A 10653-nucleotide genomic window follows, 5' to 3' on the forward strand; every position below is an offset into this window, starting at 1 on the left:
AAATTGTTACATGGACCACATAAAAACTTTTGATATATTAACTGTATAAAATTTTATGAAAGGGATTGTGTGATGGAGTTAACAGATGAGTTGTAATATTTGCTTGAAGAACAAGGTATAACCTAAGAAAATAAAAAAAATAAAAAAGAATAAAAGAGCAGAAAAAGGCACGTGAGGAGTGAGAAGAAAGGGAAAGCTTTAAGATACACCAATGTGTATAGTAGCTTCCTCTATCCTCATCATACACGTTCATACCTCACATGTTGCATTCTACTTTTCCTCCATTTTGCACCCCACAAACCTTGCATATTTCTTTTTCCGAATTTAATTTTGGTGTATTATCCGTGTATCTAATTATATAATAATGTTATATAGTTATATTAATAAAAATAATTATTTTTTATATTAATTGCGTAAATATATAATAATTAGATAATTATATAAAATATTAATGTATATTATCAATACATTAAAATTAAATTATACCAATATTTCACTTGTTTATTTTATAAATAATTATAAACTGTGTAACTTTATTTAAATTGGTATAAATAATCTTTAGTGTATGTTATTGTGATTCAATAGTTGGATTAACAAAATATACATCTAACAAAATTTTATAAACTGTGTAACTTTATTTAAGAGTAAAGTATCGTTTTTGTCCCAACATTCGGGATAAATCCTATTTGTGTCCCTAACGTTTAAATCGTCCTATTTGTATTTTAACGTTTGTAAAAGTGATTCAATGTTATCCTACCATCAATTACACATCATGAACAGTTGAACACTTTAATTTGAGTTTTAAAAATATCTTCTTGAAGTTATAATACAAATATTTGGGATAGAATCCATGATCCACTCCGAAAAATAGCTCATCAAAAGTTGAAATTAATTCCTACAGCATTTACATAATTCACTTTTTTAGGGACATAATTGAATCTAAACACAAATAATGGGTATAATATTAAAATCGAACACATTCAAGTGAGACCTAATTGAGAATGAATACATCCAAGTAAGAATAATTGAAAAATATAATCTAATTTATTAGTATAATTGATAGTTGGATAACATTGAATCACTTTTATAAACGTTAGGGATACAAATAGGACGATTTAAACGTTAGGAACACAAATAAGACTACTTATCCCAAACGTTGGGACAAAAATAATACTTTACTCTTTATTTAAAATTGACATAAGTGTCATTTAATCCTAACTCTAGATTTTTTATTATATATATATATATGATGTTGTTGAACTAAAATATATCACAAAACTTATTACGTTTTCCATCCATGGAAAAAAGAAAAAGTGAAATACATCTTCTAGACATCTTTGAAATGTGCTGCATGGCACCAATTAATGTTTCTCTTAATTTTCTTTATTATTATGACTTTATTAGCCAATAATCACATGCAATCATCATGTGTGTATATACATATGGATAACTTGTTGATTTATTCATTTACCAAATATTTGTTGTGAGCCTTTATTATTATTATAAGGTTCATCAGCTTAATTCTTGTTTATACCTAAAGACATTTAAAAAAATATATGTAAAATAGTTGCCTAAGACATGCAAAAAGGTATTATTATTATTAACAATGTATTGGGGACAAAGCCTTAACTCATGATCGTTAGTTTCTTATAAAATTGATTCGAGCGAGATATAAGATTGCACCGAAAGAGTGGAAAATAAAATAATATAAAAAGAAGAGAAAATTAAAGAGAGTAGAAAATTAATTAAAGGTGGCATATAGAATAAGAATTATGGTAGAAAAGGCTCATTTGATCAACGATTTTATTAGGTATGATATATAATAAAAACTAGTTAAAAAAAAAAGTTAGCTATACAAAAATTTAAAACTTGCATATTTAAAATATAAAATTGGTTTCTTTAGTAAAATTTTTTTAATAGATAATCAGCTAACAAAATAGTAAACAAGTACAGGTTAAGATTTTGAATTGTTATTATAAAGATATAAAATATTAAAATAAAAAAATATTGGCTAATATTGTTGACTAAAAAAACAGGTTCCTAATATATTTTTATAAAAAAAATATAAATTATGTTAGCTGGTTATTGACTTCTTTTTTATTATTCACTCAAATTAAAAAAAAAATTAAAACAAAGCAAGAAATGATGGAGAATTAAGATGGTTAATTAATTAATTAAATAAATAAAGGGGTGTAGCATAATTTTTTTTTATTGTCCACTAAATTTTATAGCCTAACAGATCAAAGACTAATTTATATCATGATAAATAAACTGATCACTCGACTTAACATTATATTAATTAGCAGAAACAAAATCAGAAAAACTCATGACTTAGGCTTTATATTCATGCATAAGGATGATTGAAGTTTCATTTTAAAAATTTTCCAAATGTGGGTCATTTCTACTTTGTCAATATATCCAAAACAATGATAAGCCTCCTAAAAAAAACTCCTTTGAGTGAGACATATCATATATAGTCTCAGAGCGAGACAAACTTATCTTTCAACCTAAACGTTATTAGTATATATACCAAAAAAAATCATTTATGTTTATATTTATATCTATCTATATTAATTAGGTAAATAAATACACATTATTATTTATTTTGCTTTCAATATATATTTAATATCAGAATAAATGTAAATTTCATCTCATCATGTGAAAATGTATATTCTATTTAATAAATAACAAAAATGTATATATAGTTATATACTTTAATTAATATACAAAATAAAAGAAATACACATAATTTTTTCTAATGTGAATAGAGATGATGAAAATAAGAAAAAAATGGAGACCGATCTGGGCACCCTATTGGGCATATCCAGCTGTAATGGCTTCCTACATCACATGCAATAATAATAATAATAATAATAATAATATTCATTTTCTATAATAATATGAATAGGTCCCATGCCTCACACTACCCTCTCACTCTTGCCATTGCTAATATGAAATAATTATGAATTTCTTTTGGCAGTGGCAACCAGCACAAATATACTTTTCAACTTTGTAATGAGCTCCCTACTTTTAATCTAAACATTCTTAATTAATTAATTAATTAATTATGCCTTTTACTTATTATTAATATAATTAATCATATTAGATAATTATTGTATTTATCTTTGGATACATTAATCCAAAGATATGTATATACACTATTTTGACAAATAATAGAATAAATACATGCACAAGAGAAAAAAAAACGTAACTAAAGTAAAAAAAATGGTAATTTTGTTTAATTTTTGCTACAAATAAAAAATTATAGTTAGCGAAGATGACGCTTTTTTTATTTAGCCACGGTTTTTTGGTCCACGGAATAACAGACGAATTGAAATTTCGGAACTGTGATATATAGAATAATTGGTGTTAAAATAGTCATGTTTTTTAGTAAAATCTTAAATGTTTTAATAAGATTCTTTATCACCTGAAAAAAGAAAAAAAATATTAAAGGAACATCATTATATTGAGAAATTGAGATATGAGTTGATCTTAATGTAAAGAAAAACCAAAGAAATTTTGTCATGAAAGCTTTTATTATTGTATTGTGTTGTACCCTATAATGTTTATTATTAGTTCTTAAGTAAACAAATAATTAGATATCTGTTTTATTATCTCTATTAATGCAATAAAGTAATAATGTTTTGACAAAATTTTAACTATTTTTTATTGATAGGGAAATGTTATTCCGTTTATAATTTAATCTTGATTTGATTTGTTAACAAATTCTTGATTTTGTATTTCAACTTATTATTTCTTAATTATGTGGGACGTGTGCATATAAAGGAGTACTCCTTCTTGTAGTGTGAGTATTTGAACCTAACTCCTGGCCTAACTTAATCAGCTTTAAAATCTAAATATCATAATTTTTAATTTAATAAATAATTTCAGATAATAATAATTTGTCATCTTAGAGTAAGGTACTAGCTCAAATGAAAAACAGACAGATAATGTGGAATCAATTAATGTCTTTATTTATTAGCTTGATTTGAGCAGTTTTTTAGGGTCAAATTTATTTGAGTGAACGGTTTTATATCCCTTAGCTTCTTTATTTGAGTTTCATTTTATTTTTTATTATTTAATTTTCCAGCAATAATTAATTAAATTGTATATTATATAGATAAATGAAATAAATTAACAAATTAAAAATTATAGGAAGAGGAAATTCTAAACAAGTAAAATAATCTTTTCACGGTAAATAATTTTTTTTTGGGTCCGACAAGTTAATGACTAATTTGTCATTAATTTAAACTCTATTTAAGAGTCTATCGCTGATAGGTTACTACATGCACAAAACGAAATTTAAACTTGTAACACTTTAAGCAACGAGTAAACCATTTTTAAATTTGATAGAAGCATATACTATACATTGATTCGAGCCTCAATGAAAAGAACATAAATTAAAATGTTTTTATAATTATTACTAGGTGGAACATTGTCCATTTTCCAATATTATTTAAAGAGAAGGTTCTCAAGTGTAAAGTGTCAACCCTAGTCACCTCATGTTCATGTGTAACCAGCTCATAGCTCGTTAACAATCCTTAGCTTCAGAGCTTGATTCCTTGTACAAGCAAGTTATCAACAATACAAGTCAACATCATAAAAGTTCCAACGGTTCCTTAACCGACACAATATATATCATGTACCAAAACTTTTATTTCTTTTGGATTGAAGATTTTGTAACTAGACTTACATTATTATTTGAAACTTCACTCGGCCTAAAGTGAAAACCTTTTTATGTGATTTTAGGCTCACTTACATTTATCATTAGTATTGAGATAGAGTGTGATTATTTTCTTTTAAATTTAATTATACAAATTATGAATTTAGTTTTTAAATTTTTTTTAAAATTTAATTTTTTGTCTTTTTTCTCAATTATTTTTACATATTTCTCACGTAATTGTCTTTTTCTATTGAAAAAAAAGATGAACTAAAAAAACTAGATATTCAATATAACAACATGAAAGAGAAGATAAATAAGTAAAAATGCTATAAAAAACTCAGATTGTAATTCTCACTTCTTAAAATGATTTGTTGAAAATGCTTCGTCTGTTTTTGTCAATGCCATCTCTGATTTAAGCCTATATCAATAAAACATATTTATCAAATAAATTTTAGACTTTTAACTCAATAAAATATATATTTGTCATCACCAAAAATTAAGTTCTTATTTTCTAAACTTAACAGTATTATAATATTATTATAACATGCAATTCAAAATAATAGTAGTTATTAATTGGATAAATCAACAAAAATACATTTTAATTATTTTATAATTGATAAAAACACTTTTAAATTTTATTATTAACAAAAATACACATTCGTAAACAGAGACATTTTGTTATTGGATCGCTGTAGGGAGCCACCACGAGCCGCCGTAAAATACTGCGGGACACGTCGCTCGAAAGATATTTTACATTGAATATCCTTTAAAATTATCATATTGAAGACACTACGTCCGACTCAAAACCTTAAGTTAGTAATTTAATGGGTCTCTCATCTTATATACTTCTCACTCTTTTTTACTTTCTTTCATATAGGATTAATTTTATACATTTCTTACACTTGCAATATTAACACATTTTACATTAACAAAAAAGAATGACATGACAAACGAAGTTGTTTATATGAGAAATGAGGCTCTAATATTAATAACTAATAAGTAAGTCACGCTACGGTTTTTTATTAACAGAATTGGTTTTTTTTGTCTTAACACAATTTTTTAAATATTTAATAAAATATTTTATTAACAAAATAAACCATTTATTAACTTTTAGTGAATATAGATGAGCCCATATGCACGAACAAATAATTCATTATCATCGGTTACAATCAACCACATGTGCTTTCAGTGTAGAGTTATATGTGCTTTTAATTAGAAATTTACAATTAATTATATTCTCATAGTACTGTTCCAACCATAACCCATAAAATATCATTAGTTTAGTTCATTCATAGTTACTTTAATTTTCATGGGAAAATTATTTGTAGCTGGCTGTTCAAATTAAAGGAAAGTTTGTTATATAATATATATATTGTCATTCTTAAGAAATCGGGTATATGTTAGATTAAAAAAAAGATAATTTACATAAATAAAATGATTGAAGAAATCTTTACGCAAATATAATATTGATAAATGTTAAACATAAATACAACAAACGCAATTGTATGTAATCCGTGACACCATCTAGCAAAATTCAAATGCACGTAATCTGCTATATCCTATTGCGAATTACGCTGAGAATTAAATACTCATAAACCGCTACATCCTGTAGCGGTTTATGATCATATGGTGCTGAATTTTATTCCGCTACACCCTTTAGCAGATTATGAAGAGAGTGAAAGTTCGGGAACATATTCATGAATATCAGTCTAATAATAACAACTCGTGATATAAAATGTACGAAGTTATACAAATATACTCTTCATAAGCAGTAAGCCGTAAAAATATAATAGCCACCAGGCATTAACACTAACACAGATTAAATTACTATATAAGTGATACAAATGTGATAGTCATACAATGATTAAAAGTTAAAGAAAATAAAAATGTCATAAGTCATACAAATAGGTAGGAACTAACACTAACACTAACACACCAAAAGCACTAATACTAACACCCGAAAACATAAATTGCTATATGAGAAAATAAAATTCAAAAAACTAGAAGTCCTACGAACTACCAGCAACGGTGGAGCCTCTCTGGGACAAGATCTACGCGTGTGCCCAGGCTGTCTGCAGAGCCCACATCGCTTCGGTCGGTTAGGGTCGGCCTCATCCATGTTGTTCCGGATTCTGGTAGACCTCGATCGCCCATCATGACAATGCTTCAATCTAGGATCCGGAATAATGGTTGGACCGTCATAAGGTGATACGTGGTCAAAAGGGCATTTTCGTCATCTTAGAGCTAAGGGACGGAATGATAATATTGTCATATTCAAGGATCTAAATTCTAGAAGAATTGTGTCATGCCAGTCTTGGACATCAAGAAGACCATGAGTCCGTCTCAAAAACAGTAGTGCTGAAAGGAAAATAATTCATAAGGCCCATTGGGATAAGGCAGGACAACTAGAAGTCCAATAAAACTTCTCAAATTCAATCGGAGGCATAAATTTTATTAATTTTCGAATTTTAGTAATTTATTTTTAATTTGTTTTGCTGTTAGAGTTTGTTGGAAGATTTGATTTATTTTCGATTTGCTTAGTTGTATTTTTAGGAATTTTAAATTTAAATCAAATCTGATCTAATCAATTAAGATCAAATCTGATTTAAATTAGTTATCATATTTTTAAGATTTTAAAATTTAAATCAAATCTGATCTAATCTAATAAGATCAAATCTGATTTAAATTAGTTATCTTATCTTTTAGCTAGTTTGTTAGGGGTCTATTTAAACACCTTTGGTGAGACAATTTACATAATTTTTGATGAATAAAATTTCTTTAGTGCTTTATGCACATTTTTTTGTGTGATTAAGTGAGGTGAGTGATTTGCTTCGCTTATTGCATGGAGAAAATTGAGTGATTCAATTTTCATCCCTCTGATCTAGGTTGTCAAGGACAAGTTCGTTGAAGGTCTAGTAGGGAGCCCCTTCCAGTGACCTAGGTTGCTAAGAACATGTTTCTTAGAGGTCTAGTAGGAAACTCCCCATTTATCTATCCTCTTGTTTTTTTTCCTTATCATAAGGTGGCCAAAGTCCCTCTGGTATTGGCGGCACAAAACCCATCTGGTACACCCTGAACACCTTCTGCATGGTGTATACTTCATCGACATAGATAAACCAGTCAAGCCGTGACTGGGCACAACATGCAATCGCATGGCAACATGGATAATGGAGAACCTGAAAGTATCCATAGTCGCATGTACGATCCTGAAGGAAAACTTGGTACGTCCCAAGTGAAAAGCTCCCGGTCGGTGTCGTCTCGGCAACGGTGTACTCAGACTGGTGTCTATCGAACAGGGTGACAATGAAGCACATGGAGTCTCTCAAGTTGTGCTCCATCTCCTTCATAAAAGACAGGCAAAACTTGGCACCGCTGGCCAACTGAGCCGCTGCCGTCTGACCACGAATCACAAACAACTCTGCTAGCTGACCATATGTGGACTTCACAAGGGTGGTAACCGGAAGATTCCATGTACCCTTCAGAACAGAATTAACACACTCAGATATATTGGTCGTCATGTGACCGAATCGTCTGCCACCATCCTGGTGCTGAGTCCACTTATCGTATTCTATTCTGTTCGTCCAATCACACATTATCGGATTCTCAGTCCGCATTATATCAAACTAATAGTGAAACTCTGCCTCATTTTTCGCATAAGCAGCGTTCACAAGCAAATGCTTTGCATTCGTGCCCTTGAAATTGAGTGCGAAGTTAGCTGCAACATGCCGAATACAAAATGTTCGGCACGCATGAGGGGTAACCACCCACTGTTAGGGTTTTCTAGTGCAGCCTTGATGCCGTTGTGCCTATCTGAGATGACCAGTATCTTCTGTTGCAGAGTCACATGTTGGCGCAGGTTGGTCAGGAAGAAAGACCACGACTTGGCATTTTCCCCATCCACGAGACTGAAAGCAATAGGTAAGATGTTGGAGTTTCCATCTTGAGCGATGGCCAGGAGCAAAGTCCCTCCATACTTGCCATACAGATGAGTACCGTCTATGCTGACCAATGGCTTGCAATGTCAGAAATCTTCAACACAAGGAGGAAACGTCCAGAAAGACGATGAAAGTACACGGTTGAGTCATCGACGTCATCACCGACTCGAACCGGAGACGTCTTCAACAATGCTACCGTCCCCTCCATGGTAGACTGCACACCAAGGATCCAACGAGGTAGCTCAGCACAGGACTCTTTCCAGTCCCTGTATATCTGTGCTACCACCTTCTGTTTCGCTAACCACGTCTTCCTGTAAGTTGGCTTGAACCCATACGTTCCTTCGGTAGCTTCTTGCAACACCTTTATCGATATTGCCACATTGGCTCGAACTAGAGGAAAGATATTCGCACAGATCACGTGATAATCAAGTTGTCGGTGGCCGCTGATATCAATGTAGCCAAGCATGTGTGTGGTCCGTTGTACCATCAAACCTCCCAGGTTCCCTTTCGCGCTCGAAGGCTGATGCGAATCATCCACGTGCAACCCTTCCCAAACTCCTTGCGTCTCCCATGGTGTTTAAGATGATCCGACTCCATCACTCTGTACTCAACACCGTGCCGAATGCTGTAATCCTTTACAGTAAGCACATCTTCCTCCTTAATGTGGAAAGATTGGCCAACTTGAAATTCAGCTACAGAATTTCCCTCGTGCAACCCTTGACCCCCAAAGGTTGGTGCTGACTCCGTCGGTTCGCCGATGGCTTCCAGGTCTAGGGTAGAATAATGTGCAGGCTCTTCGTCGGAATCATCCTCTAGCATCGCATTTTCAACCCGATCTGATTCTCCCTCACGTCCTACATCTGGAGATAGATGAGTTGAGGTGAATACCCCAACTGAACCAGCTGACCGATACTCCAACAAACACTCAGGTGCAACGACGGGCATCGAGGTGGAGGCACCCCCATCGTGGTGGACTGAGGATTTGACACGGATGCCCCAGAACTATCGATCCCATGTTCCAACTTCGCAAAAAACTTGTGTATCCTCACTTCTGGGAAACTCCGACGACAATGAAACAACACCTACATATCTTCATCTGATCGTAACACGAATGTTTCATATTGCATGCCGGTTGACACAACCGTAATAGGAATCTTGTAGAACAGCTTCTTCACCCACTTTGTGCCACCCGCGTCCAACTTTTGCAATATATTGCTCTTCAGATCCAACAGTGTATTAGACGGCCTGATGAAAACACTCAGTGATTCTCTATCTGTAAACTTCACACCGTGCCTCTTACTCTTTTTTATTTTTCCAGAAGAGTGCACTAACACCAAAAAGCTCTCTTCACTCTCCATTCCTCAAGTTATAAATGAATGAAAATGACACTCTACACAACTTGCTAGGTATATATAGGCATATTCTTTGCTTCCATTCTCTTCATAATTTACTAGAGGGTGTAGCGGAATAGGCTTCAGCACCATATGATATGATCATAAACCGCTACAGGATGTAGCGGTTTATGAGTATTTAGTTCTCAATGTAATCCGCGACAGGGTGTAATGGATTACGTGCATTTGGATTTCGCTAGAGGATGTCACGGATTACATACAATTGCGTTTGTTGCATTTGCGTCTGGAGTTTGTCAATGTTGTATTTGCATAAAAATTTTCTTCAATCATTTTATTTATGTAAATTGTCCATTAAAAAATTAATTATTTTATTTATATGTTCAATAAAAGTAAAAACTAATGATTATATAACGTGAAAATCATTACAATATTTAAATAAAAAATAAGAAACTTTAATATTTATAGGTGCATATTTTTCAAATGTTTTAAACACACTTCATGTAAAACTTCATACATGAAAACATGTATGCTAGATTGTGAGAAAATTAGTTCTTTCTCTTTTTACCCTTAAAATATTCTTTTTTCTCCATCGTCACGATCTCCATGCATTGTTATCGCAAAATATTTTAAATAATTTTTTCTCTTCAAAGTATATATATCGCAAAATATTTTAAATAATTTTTTCTCTTCAAAGTATATATAT

The sequence above is a fragment of the Arachis duranensis genome, chromosome 6 (genome assembly GCF_000817695.3).
Source record: "Arachis duranensis cultivar V14167 chromosome 6, aradu.V14167.gnm2.J7QH, whole genome shotgun sequence".
Taxonomy (NCBI): Eukaryota; Viridiplantae; Streptophyta; class Magnoliopsida; order Fabales; family Fabaceae; genus Arachis; species Arachis duranensis.